General features: G+C 43.6%; 1 pseudogene; it reads right to left on the minus strand.

The window, feature by feature from the left end:
- Positions 1 to 17,586: 17,586 nt before the first annotated feature.
- On the minus strand, positions 17,587 to 19,216 carry LOC118881648 (annotated as a pseudogene).
- Positions 19,217 to 23,689: the final 4,473 nt, after the last annotated feature.

Consider the following 23,689-nt stretch of genomic DNA (forward strand, 5'->3'; position numbering starts at 1 on the left):
GAAAAAGATCTATGTCCTTTGTTCTCATTGCCAAAAGAAATGGCTCCAACAAGCAAGCTTGGGTCACATGCCCAGCACTAGACCTATCACTGGGGCCAGGCAAACAAGGTACTATAATTGGCTGAGTCTGGATCATGTACCAACCCCTGTGGCCAGGTGATTGGGTAAGAAACTGTGATTGGCAGCTCCATCCCAATCACATGGTCAGAGTGGAAGAGGAACATTTCCCCAAGGATGTGCTGAACAGACAAAAACAGCAGATGTCCATCCACTGGTCACAGCCAACGCCTGGCTCAGGTGGTTTCTCAGCTTGCCGGTCCAATTTGTTCCTGCTCCTCAAATGCCCAAATTGTCTCCACCCAGCTCCTAGCTATCTTCCTAAGGAGAAGGATTCTGGGCATGTCTTGAGCAAATCATTTTAAATAAACATATAGATGTTTATTAATATATGTTTAAATAATCATATAGATGGTACAGACTTCACCTTCACTTAATTAGTTGTATTTATGCTTATGAAACAACATGATGAATCTCTCCCTTCCTCCTTGTAGCCTGGGCACAGGACTCATTTAAAAGGCTCATGTTACTGCCCTTTGCTAATTATGGTAGATGGTTCTAACTTACATCACAAAACAGAGTCTGTGTACCAAAGACTCTGGTACAAAGTCTTTGTACCAGACAAGGAAGAACAACATCTTTTTCCATGTTTCTGTAGCATCAGCCCCCTGGGCTCCCAGTCACTCCTCTGCCCCCGCAGCAGGCACCCAGAACCCTCATGCTAGCAAGTTCATCCATGATGAGGTGACAGAGCCTTGCTGAGTTGGTGTTAAGGTTCTAAAAGAGGAGATGAGGAGGAAAGTAATGGTTAACCCAGTTGAAAAGCACTGATAGCAGATAAGCTGATGGGCATCACAGCAGATTGGGTAGGACTCAGGACAAATGTGGGGAATACTTTTTAAATCACATTATCAAGTCTGAACTCCTTACTACCAATTTTCCAGTGCCACTGACCAAAACAAGGACCCCTCCTCCAAATTTAGAGTCAGATAATCCTGTGTTCAAACACAGATTTCATTACAGATTAGCTGAATCAAATTCCCTAACATCTCTGAGCCTCAGCTTACCTGTCTATTTGGTGATAATAGTTACTTACTCATAAAGCTGTTAGGAGAATTTTAGAAAGACAGTGCATGTAAAATACAAAGCCTACTGTCTACACTTAGGAAGAGCTCAAAAAAGGTCAGCTCCCCTTGCCTTCACAACCCAAAGGTAAAGCTCCTTGAGGGCAGGGACAATGTCTATATTTTCAGCACACATTAAGGGGCTTGACATACAAAATGGTGTGCGAGTGTTTGATGAATGAATAAATGAACAGGACTGCTACTACTTCCATAATTTCTTCAGGGGCGTTTCATTTTGTCTGGTCAGAACAATTATTCTCTATTTGAGAACTGATGTCTTCTATTCATGACAAGGTGGTATCACCTTGAGTTCTAAGATTCAAGTGACATTTTCTCAAATGCCCTGAATGAAGGGAAGCACAGCACTGCCCCCAATCTCTTTGGAGATTCTTGGGGAGCCTCAAGTTCAGCTACAACCTGGGTTCCACTTCCACTAAATTGGTTCATTTTACAAATCATTCCTCTATTCTGCAGGTTCTTTTTTTCAGTTCTAGGTACTTCTGCTGTAAGCATCTTTCCGGCAAACATTTTTGCCTCATAACTACTTGGCCATAAGGCAATCTTGCCGTAAAAGATAACTGGTTGACAGTTTGGTTTCATTTCTTAGTGGACATAGGACTCCAATTTTTACATTCCATCAATCTTAGCCCTCATGATAGTCTATACAGTGATGAGTAGGCATGGCAGTCTTAAAATAGTAAATGATAACTACTTATATGGACTTGGTAGAAAAGACGGTGATAAAATGTGCTGGAAGTGTGATTAAGAGAGTGTAAAGCCAGACTGAATGCTGTACTAGAAAATGATAATGTATCAGTTTGCAAATCCTTCAGTGATTTGAAGGTGTAGAGTTGAACCCACACCTTCCATAAAACTTTGGAACGTCTATCAGTGGACATGTGACAACCTGCTAAGAACAAACAGTTTTCCCAACGCGATACAAAGCTCAGGTACAAATATGCATCCTAGTATTTGGAAGCTGATGCCTCTCTTAATGAAGAATTTTATCAAAATAGAAAAAGTGTGATGCCAAATGAGGAGACAAGTCAACAAGCAAAAAATAAATAAATAAATGGTATAAAATACTATGAATGAAAGACTTGGAAGACAAGTGCTTAGATACAACATGCAAAATAAAATCAGTTATTTATGCAGTATTGCCATGAATTTACACACATTTCAAATGCATTCAAATATTTTGTATTTTGCAATAAAGTCTTTTAAATTTTTGTTACCCATTTTTCATGTTTCATTGTGTCCTTTTAAATGCCCCTCTTTTATTTTTCCTTATTTTATCTTTTACAACAAACCTGCCTTATGGTCAATTAGTTATGCAGCAAAAGTACTTACGGCAAAAATACCAGACATACTTTTTCTTCTTTCTGCAGCATATCACGCCTCCTAATAAACACCCCAATCCATCAATCCCCCAAAATACTACTGCTAGACTATGTAAACCGAAGATTTTAGCAAAGCTTTCAGGTAAGAAATTGCATGAGAGCATTTCAAATGATTTAGAATTTGATATTAGATGTTCCCATTCTCAAAAGCCCCAAATCCCTGATGAGCCACGTGCCTGCACATTCTCCAGCATCCAGGCACATGTCTGCCTCCCTCTCCTCATTCTCTTCTTCTGTCTGCTCTCAGGCACCTCCCCGCTCAATGCCCTATTATCTCATCATCCCGCTGTCTCTTTGCAGACCAGCCCCTCAGGGACTCACACTCCACACCTACAGAAAGCTCTAAATGTAAGACTCTCCTTGGTTCTAAACATAGACAGTTCTCTCCTAAGAGGAAGGAGCTCTGGAACCACCTTCGAAAAAATTTACTGCAAAGTACTTTTCCCTCCTGATTGTTCTGATTTAACACACTCCCTGGCTGCCAAGTGGTGTCTGAGCACTTTGGCTCCCTTCTTTAGATAATGCTTTTTATTTTTATTTTTTTGTGAAACATTTAGGATCTTCCTCACCACCATGGGGATCCTTTCAGCATCTCCAAATTCCATCATTAACATCTGCTGATTTCACTGGGGATGGATGGGGGGCAGGTAGGATGCAAGAGTCCAAAGGAGAACTTGGATGAACTCCAGGATCAAGAATTGCTCAAAACTAAGATCACTGACGTTCTCGGTTTGGTTCCAATAAAGTACAGTCCTTCCTGCCAACTTTTATTTTCCAACCTTGACTATTCATGGCCTGCATCTGCAGACACTGACACTGACCTTGTCATCAAGGAGTCTAGAATTTGTTCATCTAATATGGGTATTGGCCCAAACTTAGCTTCAAAGACTAGAAACAAGCGAGGAAGGAACATCCAGGGATGTAAGGGACTTGGAACCCTAACTAACTGTCCCCTAACTCAAAGTCTGACCTTTATCTAGAAACCTAATTGTTCCATCCCTTAGCGTTCTCCAATAGGAGATATATTATTAGAATATAAGATTTATTATTATAAATAATAATAATATTTATTATTTACTATTATTATAAAGAAAATTTATTATTATAAGGAATTGGCTCACATGATTATGGAAGTTAAGTCCCCAGATCTGCTGTCAGCCAGCTGAAGACCCAGGAGAACTGATGATGTAAATTGCAGTACAATTCCAAAGGCCTGAGAAGCAGGAAAGTCGATGGTGTAGCTGCAGGTCCAAAGGCTGGTGACTCGAGACCCAAGAAGAGCTGATGTCTCAGTTCCAGTCTGAAGAAAGGAAAAGACCAATGTCCCAGCTCAAAGCAGTCAGGCAGGAGGTGTTCCCCCTTACTTGCTGGAATATCTGTCTTTTTATTCTATTCAGGCCTTCAACTTATGGGATGAGGTCCACCCACATTAGGGAGAGTGACCTGTTTTATTCACTCTATTGATTCAAATATTAATCTTATCCAAGACACACCCAGAACAATGTTTAACCAAATATCTGAAGACCCCTTGGCCCAGTCAAGTGGACACATAAAATCAACCATCACACTCAGTTTCTCTTTCTTTGTAATAGGCATAATACTGGCCACTTGGAGGCAATACTGATACAAATTGAAAAAGCACAACCAGTTAACATAGGTTTGAGATCTGAACCTCCTACTTATTGGTTGTGTGACTTTGAGCTAGTCAGTCAATTTTGTGATACAGCTTTTTATTTGTAGAAAGAAAAGAAAGGAAGGAAGAAAGGAAGGGAGAGAGAAAGGAAGAAAAGGAGGGAGGAAGGGAGGGAGGGAGGGAGAGAGAGAGAGAGCGAGAAAGAAAGAAAGAAAGAAAGAAAGGAAGGAAGGAAGGAAGGAAGGAAAGAAAGAAAGAAAGAAAGAAAGAAAGAAAGAAAGAAAGAAAGAAAGAAAGAAAGAAAGAAAGAAAGAAAGAAAGAAAGAAAGAAAGAAAGAAAGAAAGAAAGAAAAAGAAAGAAAGAAAAGAAAGACAGGAAAGAAAGAAAGAAAAGAAAGAGAGAGAGAGAGGGAGGGAGGGAGGAAGAAAGGAAAAGAAAGGATAATCTTATTTGCCTGTTAGTGAAGGGTTCTTATAAGGTTAAATCAGTGCCTCTCAACAATGGCCACAAAATGGAATTGCCTGGAGAGGACTTTTTTTTTTTCTTTCAATTATCCTAGCCAATCTAAGGAATGAAACATGGATAAATTGCTAATAAGTCATGCCTTTTTTAAAAAATTATTTATTTATTTATTTATTTTTGGCTGTGTTGGGTCTTCATTGCTGTGCGAGGGCTTTCTCTAGTTGCGGCGAGCAGGGGCCACTCTTCATCGCGGTGCACGGGCCTCTCACTGTCGCGGCCTCTCTTGCTGCGGAGCACAAGCTCCAGACGCGCAGGCTCAGTAGTTGTGGCGCACGGGCTTAGTTGTTCCGTGGCATGTGGGATCTTCCCAGACCAGGGCTCGAACCTGTCTCCCCTGCATTGGCAGGCAGATTCTCAACAACTGCGCCACCAGGGAAGCCCCTGGAGAGGGCTATTAAATGCTTCCCAAGCCACAACCCAGATGAATTAAGTCAAAAATCTCTGGAGGTGGGACCCAGGCATCAGTAATCAGTAAAGCTCCCTGGTGATTCTAATGTGCAGTCAAGGTTGAGAACCCCTAGATTAAATGGATGTGAAACTGTTCCCCAAATGTTGGGAATTATCATTATTACCCTATGCTTATATCAGCCCTTCATGTAGTAAGAAGAAATCTCCTGTCTTAAGGCCACAGACTTTACACATATACACCAGTGCCCCATGTTGTTAAAATCAGAGCCACAAGGATAAAAGTGAGATCCAAGGTATTAACGGAAAACATCTCAATGGTCTGGCTGTACTCAATTTTCCTTAAAACGTGACTCTTAGAATTGTACATCCCAAGAACTGTGAAGAACAGTACAAATATATCGTCTTCTTAATCTCCCTGCCTCCAGCCAAAGAGGTGCTTTGATCACACAGACAGACTGGGTTCCATAAGTTCTCTGGGGTGGGTGTGGGGACTCCATCACCTGCCATTGCCCACTGGCACTTTAGCCAGTTTCCCTCTGGCCCTTGCTCAGGCCTCACAACCCCTTTGCCTGTACATGAGTGACCCCTGCCCAGCTGTGCATTGCAGAGCCAACTGAGAACACACATAACCTTGGAAGCCTTTCTGTAGTCCACGGACCCTTTCTTGACTGTCTTTTACTGACATCGCCTCTTTCATCCTAGGCCGTTGAAGGAAGAGGAGCCCAGCATGCAGCAGGTGTGCCCACGACTGGGCTGACGCTGCTTTGTGGGTGGCCTCGGGCTGTCCTGCCGGATGAAGTGTCTCCCCAGCTAGGTTATTAAGCTTGTCTGGGAGTAGGATCATGTGATCTGGATTCCCGCTCCATGAAGCACAGCATCAGTATCACCTGGGAGCTTGTTAGGAAAACAGCATCTCAGGCTCCAGCCCAGACCTACTGAACCAGAATCCTCATTTTAACAAACCACCCAGGTGATGGATATGCATGGAAATTTGAAAAGCACTGATCTATACGTTTTGTGTGTCCAGACAGGTCGTTGAGTCATTCAAACAAATAGATGGTTACCAAGCACTGTGCAAGGATCTAGGAATATAACTGTAAATGGAAACCAGTCCTGATGCTCAAGGAACCCACGGTGGAGTAGTGAGCGAGACAGACTGTGACAACATAGTCTGCTAAGTGCTAATGTAAGGATAACTGGAGGACGCTGTGGGACCATGGACAAGGGGCTCTATGATGGTTTTAAAATGTGTCCACAAACTCTCCTTTCAAGAGGTAGAGCTTAATTCTCTTCCCCTTGAGTGTAAGTCATATTTAATGAGTCACTTCTAGCCAATAGAATATGATAGAAGCCACAATATGTGACATCAGCCTCTGGGACATTGCCTTACCTTGCACAAGCTGCTATAACAGAATGCCAGTGGGTGTTTTATAAACAACAAACATTTATTTCTCACAGTTCTGGAGACTGAACTGAAATCAGGGTGCAAACATGGTCAGGTTCTGGTGAGGACCCTCTTTCACGTTACAGACAGGGATCCTCTTGTCATATCCTCATATGGCGGAAAGAAGGAGAGGGAATCCTTGGGGTCCTGTTTATGAGGGCACTAATCCCACTCCCGAGGGTTCCACCCTCATGACCTAATCACCTCCCAAAGTCCCCACCTCCTAGAATTGGGGGTTAGAACTTCAATATATGAATTTGGGGGGTACATAAACATTTAGTTCACTGCAGACATAAAAAGCATTGTAGCTTCCTCCCAGCTGTCTCTTGGACCACTCTGGGGAAGCCAGCTACCAAGTTGTAAGGACATTCAACAGTCCTATGAAGCAGCCCATGGGGCTAGGGACTGAGGCCTCCTGCCAACAGCCATATGAGTGAGTTATTTTGAAAGCAGATCCTCTAGCCCTCGTCAAGTTTCAGATGACTGCAGCCCCGGCCAATGTCAAGACTAAACTCACAAGAGACCCTGATCCAGAACAAGCCAGCTAAGCTACTCTTGAATTCCTGACCCACAGAAAACGTGAGATAATAAATATCTGTTGTTTTAAAGTGCTAAATTTGGGGGTAATTTTTTAAGCAGCAATAGAGAACTAATACAAGTACCTAACCACATCCTGAAGAAATATTCCTTCCCCAAAGGAAGTAATCTCTAAGACCTGAAGGATGAGTGGGAGTTAGTCAGGCAATATAGGCAGGAGAGAGTGTTCCAGAGAGGCCCACAGCATGTGCCAAGGTCTGCTAGGGAGTGCGTGGTACTTTGCAGGGACCACAAGTGATTCAGATAGTGAAGGGGGAATAGTGATGGATAACACTGGAGAGGTTGGCAGGGACCAGGTTATACAGGGCCATGAAGAGGAACCTCGACTATCATGAAGACCATGTAGGATTTTCATCAGCACAGCACGACGTGGTCAGATTCATGCTTTGTAACATCTATCCTGGTATCTTAGGAAGACCAGGTTGGAAGCGAGTCCAGGTGGGAAATGGGGAGACCAGAGAGGAGGCTACTGCAGAGTCCAGGTGGGGAACTATGGCAACTGGACTGAGGCAGGGCTTCTATAAACATGACATGATTATTACTGCTTTCAGATGTGACCGCACAGGGGACAGGAGTCTTCTGTGTCTGCGCATGCATATTCATGCTCAGCATTTGCTGGCTGGGAGTACGTAACCTCAGGTAGGGTGTAGAGGTGGAAGGTAAGATAATAACAGAGTAATTGTGTACAGGCACACCTTATTTTATTCTGCTCCACTTTATTGCACTTCACAGATATTGCATTTTTTTTTTTAAAAATTGAAGGTTTGCAGCAACCCCACATCAAACAAGTCTACTGCATCATTTTTCCAACGGCATTTGCTCACTTCATGTCTCCATGTCACATTTTGGTAATTCTCATATTTCAAACTATTTCATTATTATTATATTTGTGATGGTGATCAGTGATCTTTGACGTTACTAGTACAACTCACTGAAGGCCCAGATAATGGTTAGGCTTTTTTAGCCTTAAACTATGTTTTAATTAAGGTATGCAAATAATTTTTCTAGACATAATGCTATTGTATACTTAATAGACTACAGTATAATATAAACATAACTTTTATATGCACTGGGAAACCCAAAAATTTGTGTGACTTGCTTTATTGCAATATTCACTTTATTGCAGTGGTCTGGAACTGAACCTGCAATATCTCTGTCATGCCTCTGTCAGGACACTGGCCAGCACCCCCTACCACCTCCAGACACCAAAGCTATGGAAATTTGGATCTTTCCGTGGAGAAAGCTCCAAGGGAAACTGAGTCCAAGAGGCCTCATTTTAGGAGGTGGAGATAATAAAAGCTCCTTCCTTGCCCCCTCACTCTCAAAAGACCTTTTTTCTGTCCAGAATAGTCAAATCTATAGAGACAGGAAGTAGATGAGCGGTTGCCTGGGGCTGGAGGTGAGGGTTGGGATATAAGATGGTGATAGCTAAAGGTTACAGTTTCTTTTGGAGGTGATGAAAACGTTCTAAAATTGACTGTGGTGATGATCTTTACATATGTGTGAATATACTAAAAACCATTGAATGGTCAAGTTCTATAGTATGTGAATTATATCTCAATAAAGCTGTTTTTTAAAAAAAGACAAATTTTTTTCATACTTAGTGGAGAATATAGAAGCATCGGATGGAAATGCTGCTTGACATTAAATCATATATTCATTTGATTATTGTTTACCTACCTCAGATAGAGGTACCTACCTCATGAGGACAGAAAATTTGTTTTATTCACCACTGGTTCTCCAGAGCCCAAAACAGAGCCTGACACATAGCAGGTGCTTGGAAAAGATTTGATGAATGAATGAACATCTTGACCAAGACTACCAGTCTCTTAAGCAAATCCTCTCCTTGTTCTAATGGAATAAGTGTCCTTCCTCCTTTCAAAGGTCTCTGGGGTGATACTGCCTTTTATAAGAGTAGCTTGGAGGAGGCTGCCACAATAACTTGTGATATTGGCATTCATGCAGAACCCTGATTCTTAGCAGCCTAGGGACCCAAACATCACACCAGGACGCTCTTCCTCCATTTGACACTATCCCTTTTAAACTAGCTAAGCAGCACCAGTTAACACTCATGAATCCGATTTTCATGAAATTGGACAAGCAGACACAGAAGTTCACAGAGCAGAACAAATTACTGGAAACCAGAGTGAAATACCTCTTCCAGCTTCTTAGCCTGCTAAGGGCCCTTCCAGTGGGAATTGGAAAGCAGGTAGCAGTTCAAATTCACCTTGCATGCAGACTGCTGTCTTACCATCATCAGAGGCTTGAGAAATGAAAGGTCATGTAATAACAAGCCCTTTCAGGCTTGTTGGAGCTGGAGCACAGTGAATCAATCATGGCACCCCTTCTGGTTGGTAATTCCTGATGCCTGGCCACACACATACGTCCTCTCATTCAACCTTGAGATTTGAGCAGAAATGGAATCTTCCATCTGATGACTGAGAATATGAAGGTAAAAGGGGTCAGCTGACTGCCTTATGGACCCAGAGTTGCTGGAGTCCTTGAAGTAAACCGGCTAAGCCCGTGAATTTTGTTTTTTTGTTTTGGTTTGGTTTGGTTTGGTTTGGTTGTTTTTAAAATTTTTTCCAAGTAGAGTTGACTTACAATGTTATGTTAATTTCTGCTGTACTGTATAGCAAAGTGACTCAGTTATACATATATATATTCTTTTTCATATTCTTTTCCATTATGGTTTATCACAAGATATTAAATATAGTTCCCTGTGCTATACACTAGGACTTTGTTGTTTATCCGTCCTGTATATACTAGTTTGTATCCGCTAATCCCAAACTCCCGATCCTTCCCTCCCCCACCCCACCTCCCCCTTTGCAACTGCAAGTCTGTTCTCTATGTCTGTGAGTCTGTTTCTCTTTTGTAGTTATGTTCATTTGTGTCATATTTTAGATTCCACATATAAGTGATATCACATGGTATCTGTCTTTCTCTTTCTGACTTACTTCACTTAGTATGATAAAATCTAGGTCCATCCCTGTCACTGCAAATGGCATTATTTCATTCCTTTTATGGCTGAATAGTATTCCATTGTGTGTGTGTGTGTGTATATATATATATACATACCATGTCTTCTTTGTCCATTGATCTGTCGATGGACATTTAGGTTGTTTCCATGTCGTGGCTATTGTAAATAGCTCTGCTATGAACATAGGGGTGCATGTATCTTTTTGAGCTAGAGTTTTGTCTGGGTATATGCCCAGGCATGTAAGCCCATGAATTTTGAAGTCAAACCCAAGTTTGAATACTAACTTTGCCAATCACTCTCTGACCTTAGGCTGATTAGCTATCTCCAAGACTCAGTTCTCTCATCTACAAATTAAGTAGCAACTACAAATTAACTTCTCAGTGCTAAATAAGATAATGCATATAAAGCATTTATCACAGGTCATGGCAAAAAGTATATTCTCAATAAACGTTAGCTTGAAAAGAAACCACTTAGGCTCTTTCTATCCTATGTTTTGTGAAAAACTCTAATACACCATGTTCTGATCAATAACCATCCCAAGCCTTCAATTCCCTTCCCTAATTCCTCCTGAATGAACCTCACGTCAGATGATAAGATGGGCATTCAATCCACAATGCATATATCCCTTCACCTGACATTTTCTGAAGGATGAATGGATAGATGAAGAGATAGATGGGTGATTGAGAATTAGTCATTGAATTACTGAACGAATGTGGAGGTGAATGGATGAGTGGCTAACAAAATTAATGAGTTAATGAATAAAAAATAGCTAACATGTATATTACAACCTCTGTGCACCATATAAAGGTCTTTAGTTGGATTGTGTTTCAGGTCTTGCCCAATGGTCCCATTCCCAGTGATACTTTCCACCATGCTCTCACAAATAATGTCAGCTTCTCTATCTCCCTCCATAGTATTAATATATTTTTATATTTTTATTGTCTGTCTATTCCTACTAGAATATAATCTCCATGAGGGCAGGGATTTTTTGTCTATTTTATTTACTTTGGTGCCTTCAGCACCAAGTATAGTACCTGACAAATAGGGAGCTCTAACCCTGGATAAATATTTGTTAAATGTATGATGTACCTTAATGCTCTCAGCCAACCAATGAGGAAGGTACAATTTTTGTTCTTGTGTGACAAATGAAGAAACTGAAACCCAGAAGTATTATTTGTCCAAGGGCATACAGCTAATAAGTGACAGAGCCCAGATTCCTACTGACCCTAAAGGATACTCTTGACTATTGTCAAAAAGAAACAACAGGCCCAAAATGGAGTCACTTGCGCTAAGCCCACATCACCACCGAACCAGGGCTTGATACCTAACCTAATTACAGTTTCAACCTCCCCCAGAAATGTAGTCTTAACCAGTCAGTTTGGAATTTCCTGGACAGTGCCAATGAACGAATCTGCCACATAGACCCTCTCCATTCCCCCAGAGAAAGATGAGGTAATCAGCCCTTTCCTTATCCCTTCCCACTTCTGCCCTTAAAAGCCTTTCATTTTATACAGCTCCTCAGAGCTCCTTTCTACTTGCTGGATGGGATGCTACCTGATTTATGAATTGTTCAATAAAGCCAATTAGATCTTTAAAATTTACTCAGTTGAATTTTCCTTTAACACTATTAAGCAGCATTACCTCATTTTAGAATGAATGAATGCAGGTCAACTCTTTTGAAGACTTTCCCTGGCTTCAGCTGAAGTTCTAACAACAGAACACAGCTGGTCCTTACCTATCTTTTTCTTCCCAGGAGGAACCATGATTGAACAAGGATTGCTGAGCTTTGCTGAGAAGAGAAGGGGAGGTGCTAGCTTTCCTAGAGGCAGGCCAGACCCAGAGGTGTGGTCAGGGAGTGATGGACTCGAGTCTCTTTGTTTCAGCTTACAAACTTCAATTGGCTGCTAAGAAACTGTACAAAGGGAGGCCCATTAGAAGCCCTTAGAACCCACACACAGTTACATAATACCAGGCCCTTCCTTTATAGAAATGCAAATAGTGCAAGTCCAAGACCGGCCTGTAATCTGTGCTGCCTGGGATAAGGGGATTTCTGTTTGGAGCCCCCAAGAAATCCCATCTCATGGGGGATGGGCTGTGGAGGAACCGAAGGATTGGGGGAGGGGTCTTCCTTCGGTGCCACTTCCAAAGGACTTAAATATTAATATGCAATCCAATCCCCACTCCACAATAACCAAAGCTTACACAATCGGTACCCACACTAATTAATTCAGTGATCCTGTTGTGTTATTTCTAGCACTGCTTTTCTGGCATTTCCGATCAATAAGCAGGGAAAGCGATTTTATGGCCCCAAATGTTGCAAAACCATGACATTTTTCTTATCAAGTTAAGTAAGTACCTCTCACTCCTGGAACTATTTCCTGATCTGTACTTATCAAACCTAATTCAAACAAGGGGGTCACCAGGAGTAACTAAGTAATCTCTGGGTGGCCCTGTATACCTCAAGCCAGCTTTGGTTGGAATCTCCTGATATGGACAAGAACACGATTCCTGGTCAGCAGAGAAAGGTAGGTTTTATGATTCGTTGTTCCAAATGACAAGTTACTTGTAGCCAGGACAACTCACCCACAACTACCTAACCCATGGCAATCACAATGCCTTACAGTCAATACATTTTACTCCACACATATTTATAGAGCATCTACTATGTCCTAAACACACAGTTTAGTTTTCAAGGGGATGAGGGTACAACAGTGAACCAAAGACACAGCAGCCCCATCCTCTTGGAGTTTACATTGTAAGAGAGCAGAGAGGTAATATATATGTAAATAAATAATATCAGTTATTGACAAGGCCTATGAAGATGATAAAGCACAGTGATACGATAGAGAAGGCATGAATAAGGACAAGGGCAATCACACATCTTGACTGAACCAGGACTATTGTCCTGGCTTAATTGTTATGGAGGCCCTTCCACTCCTATAAGTGCTCTAGATTTGATCATAAATTATATGGTCTCCTTATTAGTGATCCTATAGTCATTGGCTACATTAGACAAGGTGGTCAGGGAAGGCGTCTCTGAGGAAGTGACAATTCTGCTACAGCCTGAATAATGAAAATAAGTCATCCTGGGAAGGGTATCCTCAGCTGAAAGAACCAGAAGTACCAAGTCTGGAGGGAGAAATGAGTTTGACTTATTGGAGAAACAAAGAGATTAGTGTAGCAGAACCACGATGAACAGAAGGGAGGGTACGAGATGAGATTGTAGAGATGAGCAGGGGTCCGATAGATCTTAAATTTAATTCTAAGTGGTATGGGGACCCATTGGCAGTTTTAAGCAAAGGGGTGACATGAGTCAAAATTTTAAAAGATGGCTCTGGCTGCCACAAGGAGAACGGATTTTAAAAGGCCGTGGGTCAAACAGAGGGATCAATTGAGATGGTATTGCCACAGCCAAGGTGATGGAAGGTGAAGGCTTGAAGGAAGATGGTAGCGGTGGAGACGAAGAAACAGAAACAGACTCAGGCATGTTTTTGAGGGAGAGCTCATTGGACTTACCAATGGCTTAAATGCACAGGGCATGAGAGAAGGGGAAGAATCCTCACTTTTGATGGGAGCAACTTTGGGACTGGGACGCACGGGGCCCAAGAGTTGAGTGGAGACAAGACAGACTGAGCACAGAGCGAGTAGGGGCGATTAGAGGAGGGGCTGCTGTGAGCCAGACACTGCAATGATTACTGTACACCTGAAGCTCGTTAATCCTCACAGCAACCCCATAAGGTAGACAATAAATGGGAGCAAGGATTCACCGCCCCAAAATATACCTCTTTAGCATAAAGATTATTTTAGGCTGATTAAAGAAACAGCAGATGTAGGAAAAGTTCTGAAAGCAGAGTAGAAGTTATCCTTTTGTAAGAGACATTTATACTTACGAGGGAAATCTTCATCTGTAAGGGTGTCTCTCTCTCAGTACCAGGAAGAAAAGGTGGTTCTAAATCACAAGAAACTCGTATCTAGGGAGAAAGTGACTTAAATCTGTATAAGAACCACACCCTTGTTTACTAAGCTTTGCCTGATAACCTCCCATACCTGAACCACCCCCTCCAACATCTTCCTTTTTCTTTAGCTGGAGACGGTTTTTAAGGCAATGGCTTGGGCCATGTTGGGGAGTTACTCAATTTTCCTCAGTATCTCCCATGTATACAGAAGGTATACATGTTATTAAACTTCTGTTTGTTTTTCTCCTATTTATTTGTCTTTTATTTCAGCGGTTGGGAGGGGAGGTCCTCAGCCAGGAAACTAGAAGGGTAGAGGGAAAATTACTTTTCCTCCCCTACAATACCATTATTGCCTCTGTTTCACAGGTGAAGGAATAAACCTCGAAGATGATACATGATTTGCACGTGTAACTAAGCTGTGGTTCAAAGATGTGCACCAGGATTCATGTAATATCACATCCTAGAGGAAATAGGGCAGAATTTCACACTCATACATACACACACACACACACACACACACACACACACACACACACACACACTGGCCCCATTTTGCCCAGATCTAGGATTTTTACTTTGAAATAATCTTTAGATAATATTTCAGTGGTTGGATGGAACTAACCTTAGGGAAATGTTACAAGGCAATACTTTAGAGGAGGGCGAGGAGGAGGAATTTCCAGGGTAGGGCTATACCTTCCTTTCAGACTCTAAAGAATAGGAAACTCAGTCTAAAGTCTTGGCCGGGCAACTGAAAGAACCTCCAAAGATAATGTTAAAGAACAAAATCCAACAGAGTAATTTTTTAACATTTTTCTTGGTTTTATTCCATGATTCATGAATCATGCATCATCTAGCACATAGAAAGGAGCTCTGAGGCTCTGTACGAAATGAAAGACTTTTATAGGCAGAAGGGAGCAGAACAAGGAAGTTATACTAGACAAACTAGGATTGGTCATGGCAACGTCACTTTCCTCCAGGGGCTGGTGAGGGTCTATCAGCGATGGCCTCACTAGTGCTGAGCAGGTGATCCCTGATTACGTTAAGATTCCACTTCCGGGAGGGCTGAAACTGTGGTGAAATTGAATCTCAGTTTGATGATGTAGGGCTTAGCATAAGCGACTCCATTTGGGGACTGTGTTGTCTTGTTTTTAACAATAATACATTCCAGGAAAAAGGCTTAGAACGAAGGATCCAGCCTCCAGGATGGTGCTAGAATCACAGGATGAATAGAGAGCTTTTTTCAAGAACCTTAAATTCTCCACTTGAGCCAAACCATTTCCTTTTGAAATCCCAAGCCCTACTAAGATCCCCCCCAACTCTGAAGCAGACAGAACACTGACGTCAGAAGAGATTTCCACAGGCCCATCGCATGGACCAAAGCTTGTTCGCCACTGGAGAGTCCCAGCATCCTGGAACGTCTGCTTTGTCCAGATGGGACTGTCTGTTGCAAACCTCACTGTTAGTCTCACCTTGAGAGTATCTGGCTTTAATCCAAACTGGTCCTGACCAGTCCAGCCTTTGGTGACAGCACCATCATTTCTCCCAGGGGCCATGCTTTCTCCCTGCCATCTGGCAGAGAATTATTTGATTAGCTGAAATACAATGAAGGTTGGGCTCAGGGAGGAGAGGAGAGAATCCACCATGGTCTCAGGAAACAAGAGGAGGCTGGACACAGTTTAAGACAAATCCTATTAGCAATAACACGGATCCGTGGAAAGATTCTGTTCAACAACTCTGAGGACAGACAGGAATGTGACAGGAGAAAAGTGCTGAACCTGTCAGGTTCGATGATAAAAAATCAGTTCACTTTCAATTTTCTAGATGTGGGATCAGTGCCGCTATTCTTGTTGCTTTTAGCCTCAGAGAGAGAGTGACGCCAGCCCAGAGGTTGTCAAAGCCCTCACAGAGCAGGAGTATTTGCTTTTTTTTAAAATGAAAACATAGCTGCGGCCTCAGCGTGGGAGACTCCACCTCCCAGAAGGCATTTTGGAAATGTGTGGAAGTTTTGGGTTGTCTGATTGTTGGAGGTACAGTACCATGCATATTGAGAGCGTGGGACCCACGCCACAGAGAGGACCACTTCAGCCCATGCAGAATTGCCCAAGTCCCAGCTGACTTTCTAATGTCCCTCTGGACACTCAGTCAGTGAAAAACTTATTTATAAAGTCTACTTGCCCTAGAAACACAAACTTAATTTTTCACAGTCTTAATTTATACTGAAATGTCTGTGGACTAAATTGTAAACCTCACTTTGTTGTATTAAGAACACTACCAGCAGTTCCTTTACTGTCTCAGGAACCCCCATCACTGGTGGCGAAGCCACTCAAGGTACGAGAGTCCCCAGTAAAACACATGTGTGTCAGTTGGTTTCTGCAAGCAACCCATTCGTGGTGAGTCTAGATAGAGATGCAAGAGCCTGCCTTCGTCTTCTCTTCTATATTCACAGCCAAGCAGCTACCTATTGAAATACAAATTATTTTATACAACTTACTTTTCTGTTATTCTCCTGTATAATATAGTTAGGGCATTCTTTAACTTTTTATGAAATTCTGTGTGAGTGAGTTATACAACCTATGAATTTCATTTCATGTAAAGGGGACGTCACAAAATATTAGTTATGAAAAAAGGGCATTGAGTCTGACAAGGTGGAGAACCATAGAAATACAACGAAACAACATTATTAAAGACAATTTTGAAGAAGGAAAAAAAAATCACCCTAGTCAGCCATTTTCAGTCTTTCAATATTCCTTCCCAGTCCTCTTTCCCACACATACCCACTTTTGAAGAGTTGCAATTATAGTTCACATAACTATATAGTCCTAGCTGTAATCATAGTTGCAATTAAAGGTTGGCTATTCGCAGTGACCCTTTAAGGAAATCCATTTGATGGATATGGAATCTGAGGCTCAGAGAATTTCTGTATCTTCGCAGCATTTATGAGCACCTGAGCCAAGTTTTCACTCTAACTTTGATTTCAAAATGAGCTGCTCCCAAACCAAAGTGTGTTTTCAGAATAAATGTTAGCTTTTGCTGGAGCAAATGATTCTTGGATACAAACAGTAGAGGCCAAGGATTTGGGAAAAGGAGAAGACTGGAAGGAGGTGGAAAAGAAAGAAACAATGGAGGGGTAGAAAGTGGAGGAGGAAAATGTGGAGGGAGCCTGACGGATAAGGGAGGTGGAGAGGGTATGGATGGAAGGGGAGGAGAGAGAGAGAGAGAGAGCAGGAAGGGGATAGATGAGTAAGTTCGATGTTGTTTTCCCACAAGAAAGAAAACGTGATTTAATTCTAGAAATTTACAAGCCAAGATGAAACAAAAACGCAATGTGGAAAACCAAACAAGACCGGCCATCCGAGGCTACATGGTCAGGACCCAGGGCAACCCAAACCAGCAGCGGGTTTTTCCAGTCCGGGCAGGATCTGTGTCTGTTTCCAGCGCCTGCCCCTAGCCTTGACTGAACCTCGTCAGCTGGCCCTCCCCAGGGCTGGCCTGGGGTCCACTCTGAACCTCAGAACTTGAGGCTGAAGGCGAGGCCTGCAGCTGAGGCCCCCTGGTTTGCGGAGGCCGACGCCCAGCCAGCTGTAACCCAGGCCTTCCTTAGGCGGCTGCAGGCAGGTGCCACCCTTCACTCTTTGCTGCTCGCTCTTGATGGGCCACGTCGGGAACACTGGGGGGCCGATGGGGCTGGGGGATCTCATGGAAATACTCGTGTACGAGGCTGTCTTCCGAGTTGAGACCCTCCACCCTGGGAAGCAGGTCACAGGTGGAAGCCCAGGTCTGAGAAAGGCGCTTGTTACAGGGGTGCTTGGTGAAGGTCATCTTCTTGACTGCGGGGAGGTCTTTGTAACCAGGCTAGATTTTCTCACTGGGGGTCCACAGGTCCTCAAACACTATGTTGAGCTAATTGATTTCCACCTTCCCGGGGAACAGTGGCTTCTGAGTCAGCGGCCCCCCCAAAGATGCAGCCTACAGACCACGTGTCCACTGGTGTCCTATTCCTCGGCACCAAGCAATCTCTCTGAGGTGCAGCACCACGGGGTCGCTGACCAGGTGTGACCTTCGGTAAGGGTGGGGCCAGACTCGCACCTGAGGACGCCCGCCTGGCTCAGCAGCAGTTTGGACTTCTGTGCTGGATCCAGTTTGTCCTGCAGACGCTTCGCCAGTGTAGCAGCTGGAGGGAGCATCAGGGTCTTCACCTCCCCGAGGAGAGGCTGCTTCATGGTCTCCATCAGGCTCGAGGTCATGGTCTACGCAGCTCATCACGGTGTAGATCTGTCCACGTTGCTGCCCATGACCGTTCCTCCGACAGGTGATAATGCTGGGGTGCTGGGCCTTGAGGATGAGGCTGACCTTCCCCAGCAGCGCAATCAGAGCCCTTCTTCTTCTCCACTTGCAGCCCCTTCAGAGCCGCAATCCGTCTGTTTTCTTGTCCTGTGCTCTGTGCACTGACCCGTCAGTGCCTCCTTCCATCCTGGCCAGGCCCTGGTTTCTTCCGACGGCCCTGCAGGCACGTGGGTGCTGGGCGGCTCCTGTCTGAGCTCAGTGGGCGCCTAGGTTGGGAGTCGCAGGAGGTCTCCTCGGGTCCCGGTGCTGCTCTGCGGGGAGCCCTCACCCACCGCACGCCTCCCTCCCCTTCTTCACTTTCCCCAGCCCTCGGTCAAACTGTGACTCTGGAACTACTACAATATGGTTTTCTTTCCCTCCCTCTTCATCTCCACTCATTTCGGGTCCAGACGGGTCCTCGGAGTTGCCCCCTGCCCCCTCCACCCCCCCACGGCCCCCCCTGCGCACTCTCCTCTCCTCCCCCCCCCCCCACCACGCCCCACTCCTCTTCCTCCTCAGAACCTGAGCTGGATTCCACTGGCAAGGACTCAGCTCAGCCGGTTCTCCTTTCAACATCGCCGATCCCGTGTAAGGCAGACAGCAGGTCTCTCTCCCCCACTTCCTCCTCTTTTACGGGCTTCGCGCGGGGCCCCAGCTCACGCGGCTGTGTCCAGTGGCCGTGCCTTCACTTAACGTCACGTCCGCTCTCAGGTCCAGGGGCGGATGTGCAGCCTCGCGCTCCCTGCGCTCCGGCTCCTCCTGCTGCCTCATCTTGCTTCCTCTCTAACTGCTCCGGGTGGCCCCGCCTCTCCTGGAATGTTCTCTTGCCATCTCCCTCCTCCTTTGTCTTTCTCATTCCAGCAGGCTTTATCCTGTCCTCCTCAGTTTTCTTTCACTCCAGCAAGCTTCCCGAGTTCTGCTGAATGACTACGATGCCTGCATTTCTCTTTTCCTCTTTCCTGTGATGAGCCTTTTCTTCCTGAAACATTTTCTAGGGTGGTTTGATAGCCAAAGAATCATCATCCTCTCCTCTATCTTCCACGGAATCCTCTCTTGTGTAGGGCGAGACCCTCTTCGCTATGCCCCTGAGGTGGTGCCTCAACTTCCCTTCCTCAAAGGAATCACACTTCGCATCTGGGTCATCAGAATTTTTTTAAGGGTTTTATCTCTGCTTTCTCCCCTTGTTCCTTCCATGGTTCCTTTGCCTGAAGACGTTCATCTAAAGCTTTCACTTTCCAGGAGTTCTTTGCATCACCCATTTGAGTTAAAACACCCTATGCTGCCATCACTGGTCTCAGAACCTGAGACCAGAACCTGGTCACTTCCTGTGTCAGCACAGACTGATTTTTTTAAACCAACCTAAGTTATTTATTTAAGCCATCTCCTGCCATCAACAAAAGGAGGGAAAATCAGTATGCTGGTAGGAAGGGAAGGAGACGCGGAGGGGAGAAGCTGGAGGAGATGGAGAGTGGAGAGATGGGAGGGGGGAGTTGGAGGAGCCAGGGGAAGACCCAGAAGTAGCATCGGGCCCCAGCTCTGCCATCTCTGTGACTATAGGTGAGACACTTCTCTCTGTGTCTACTTTTCCATTTGCATGTCTGCCTCATAATTGCACAAGGTTGTAGTAAGGCCAACCAGCATGATAGATGGGAGAGAACACTGGAAAAGTTCAAAGGCCTGACACAGAGGTGGAAAGGGCCATGTTCTAGCTTCCTTGTGGAGACCTCGCCACTGGATCCTCCACACACCGCAAGCCCAAGTGGGTATGTTTGTGGTTATCCTGTGTGTGCCTCCTCTCACATCCCCACCTACAAAGAGGTAATTTCAGAGGAAGCAACTGAAATCCACCCATCACCAAGCAACTCATATGCTATGATTTCTCCCCAGCCTACTGCCAGTCCTGTGCTACGAGAATAGCCTTGGCCAGACCAGAGGGATGTACAAAGCATTTGTCACTGAGGTCCACTGAATTCTATTAGCAATTTTCTCCTTTGTTAGCAATTTCACATTGCATATTAGCATTCATTTTCATATCATATTAGTATTCATCACAAAAGGCTAATCCCATTAGCACTTTTTACGTTGTGTTAGAGAAAACAAATAATCGCTTTGTACCAATGCGTCACTGCAACAAGAATGGCCTTGTTCATCTGCTGCTTTTCTATTTACTCCAGATCTGCCCCACCTCTCTCAGCAGAATTACCTACTAATAGAGAACACTCATGGATTTAGACTCTATGAGCCATGTGAGCTATTCCAGAGCTGGGATTTGCCCTTCCAAAAATTCCCATTCATTTAATATTTATTGAGCTTATACCTGTACCAGGTATTGTGTTAAATGCTGGAGATGGAGTGGCTAGTAAGACTCTATGAAAAAAAGACAAATAAATATTTTCCTCAGGTTACAGTAATATATAAACAAATTGCAAGGGAATGTTTAAGCAAACTTTTTTAAAGCACTTTGTACCTGGTTGAACCTATAAGAAATAATCCTGCATTTTTATTATATTTCATAGTTCAAGATTGTCCTTATTCCTGATTTGTTTCTGAACAAGTAAGGTGTTTTGAGCATTTTGAGGTTTGCAAATGTGGAAATTTAGAGAATGAACACAAAATTTAAATAGCTTTTACTTCTTTAAAACAATGAGCCTACTTTCTTATATTTTCAGATTTTCTCAAAGTAAAATTGACCACTCCTCACTTGTTAGGTTCAGATACTGAAATTATTGCAATTTCTGGTAAATGCCTCATTTACCAAAGGAATGGCTATTAGAAACTTTATGTGGGTATGTCACCTGCAGGTCCCCATGGTTATGCAGATAAAATGTAAAGATGGGGGAAAGAGACTTTGTCAACTGTAAAGCTTGCTACAGATGTGTAGAGCTGTAAGTATAAATCAAGTTGATGCCTCGTGCCAGGGAAAAACACGATGAAGACCAAGAGTTCTTAAATACTCTCGTGCAGAAGAAATCTTCAGCTGTCTGGTGAAGCCTATGAACCCCATCTCAGAAAAATTGAGTTTTTAGATGCATAAAGTGAAGTACATAGTGATTCAAAAGAAACATTATATTGAACTACAGTCACCACAATATTTTTTTAAATTATGATAAACCAATATATGAGGTTCTTTTTAAAAAAATTAATGGAAAACTTAATCCAGTTGAATGACTAGCTGCTCCAGTAATGACTGGTACTCTTGAAGAGCTTAGTTAAAGAAATCACTCATTACTTAAACACAGATCAAGGTAAAGAGAGGCCTGGTCCACAGAGGTGATGATGATGAGGATGAGGATGAGGAGGATGATGATGATGACAGCAATAACTCTATGACCTTTTGGACCCCAGTTCTTCACCCCTTTCTGTATCCACACACTTGCCATAAAACTTTGCAATTCATCCTACGAAAGGGAGGGTGTATTTCCTACTCTGACTTTGGGCTCAACCATGCAACTTGCTTTGGTCAATGGGATATTAGCAGACATGACACAGGAGGGATTTGAAATGTGCTTGTGTGGTTGGGCAGACCCTCTATAACTCTACCATCACCATGAGAAGAGCTTTCCCTGGGTATTTGCCTCCCCTTCAGCCTGGGCACCAGAATAAACACATGAGGATCAGAGCCACCCTATCCTGAAGTGAAATAGATGCTTATTATTGTATGCCATTGAGATTTTGTAGATGTTTGTTATGCAGCAATAGCTGACTAATACATGGTGGTGAGGGCAATGATGATAATAATAAACATATTTACTTCTATTTATAGAGCGTATGAGGGCCCTGGGTAGCAACATCCGAGTTCCTTCAAATCCAGGCTCTGCAACTTACTATGTGATTAGGGCATTCCACCTCTCTTAATCTCAGTGTCCTCATCTGTAACATAAGAATCATATTTATCTTACAGTGTAGTTATGAAGAATAAATGGGGTGATGCCTATTAGGTGCCTGGTACAGAGTAAGCACTCAACAAAATAAGAAGAAAGGGAGGAAAGGAAGAAGGAAGGAAGGAGAGGGAAGGAGGAAGGAAAGAAAGGAAGGAATGGATGAAGCGAGGGAAGGAGGGGAGGGAGGAAGGAAGGAAAGTTCATGAAAACAGAAAGTTCACCTGGAAATGTGGGCAAAGATTCACAGGTCACACTTCACCTGCCTCGGAATTCTTTCCACCCAGCCTGGACTCTGAAAAGCATGCTGTGCCATCCTCCCTGGGCCTCCCAAGGCAGACAGCATTTCCAGGAGTACCATGCTTGGTGTTTAATGCTCTCACAAGGCTTCCTTTTAAACGGGTTGCCACAGGAATAGAGCTCCTGTACCGGCAAAAGACTGGCAGAAGGAATGAGGAGGGGGGGAAAAATCCACCCTCATGTATTCTCACTAGGAAATTATCCCTAGCCTTTGATATATTAAAATTGAAGAGCCGGTAAATGCCGGTTGTCATGGCAACATCTTGCATGCTGCCCCACGCTTGGTGGTGTAAGTTCACTTTCCTTTGGGTGTTGCAGCCTAATTAACTGTTATTTTTGTCAGTGTGGAGGAAGAGCCCACACTTGGGGGGTTTGGTGGTGATTGCAGTCCCTGTGGACTAAGTTAATTTTCATAGGCTACAAAGAGAGAAATGGCTGAGCCCCAATCATATTTATAGTCTCAGGAAAGTTTCCAGTGTTTAAGTAAGAGTCAGAGAAAATATTCACATACACCCCAACTTCTCTCTTTGGCAATTTCAATTTCTCTAGCAATAGCAAAACTTATTTGGGATGGAGAGGGGATAATCGGCAGCAGTTAAGCCACACCAAGGATCAGTCCTTTGTTCCTGGCTCCAGCTGACTTTGCACCCCTGCCCCACTACCATCCCACCAGGCACACGTACACTCATGTGCCTGGCCTCATTGGAATGTCTAGCTTTGCACCCGTGCAGGTGGTACCACGCACTAACAGCGCACAAGCAAAGCTAGCAGGGACATGTGAAAGCCACTTAATGTATATCTCTACCTCCACACCCAACTATGTCTCAGTTATGCCGGCCAACTTGGTGGATCCAGCCAATTCCCTAGAGATCTCCAGGAAAGAATTCCATGTTGCCACAAGCCTGAACGTCAGAAAGCTGCCTTGTCGCAATTTAAACCAATTTGTTTTCAATTTGGATTCTTAGATGAGCTGGAGATGACCTGTTGTAATACGAATTGCTCAACTCATCTCTTTCTTATTTTTTTTCTGCTTCCTGCCACGTGTTTTTATAAATTTATTTATTTA

This window comes from Balaenoptera musculus, chromosome 15 (assembly GCF_009873245.2).
Source record: "Balaenoptera musculus isolate JJ_BM4_2016_0621 chromosome 15, mBalMus1.pri.v3, whole genome shotgun sequence".
Taxonomy (NCBI): Eukaryota; Metazoa; Chordata; class Mammalia; order Artiodactyla; family Balaenopteridae; genus Balaenoptera; species Balaenoptera musculus.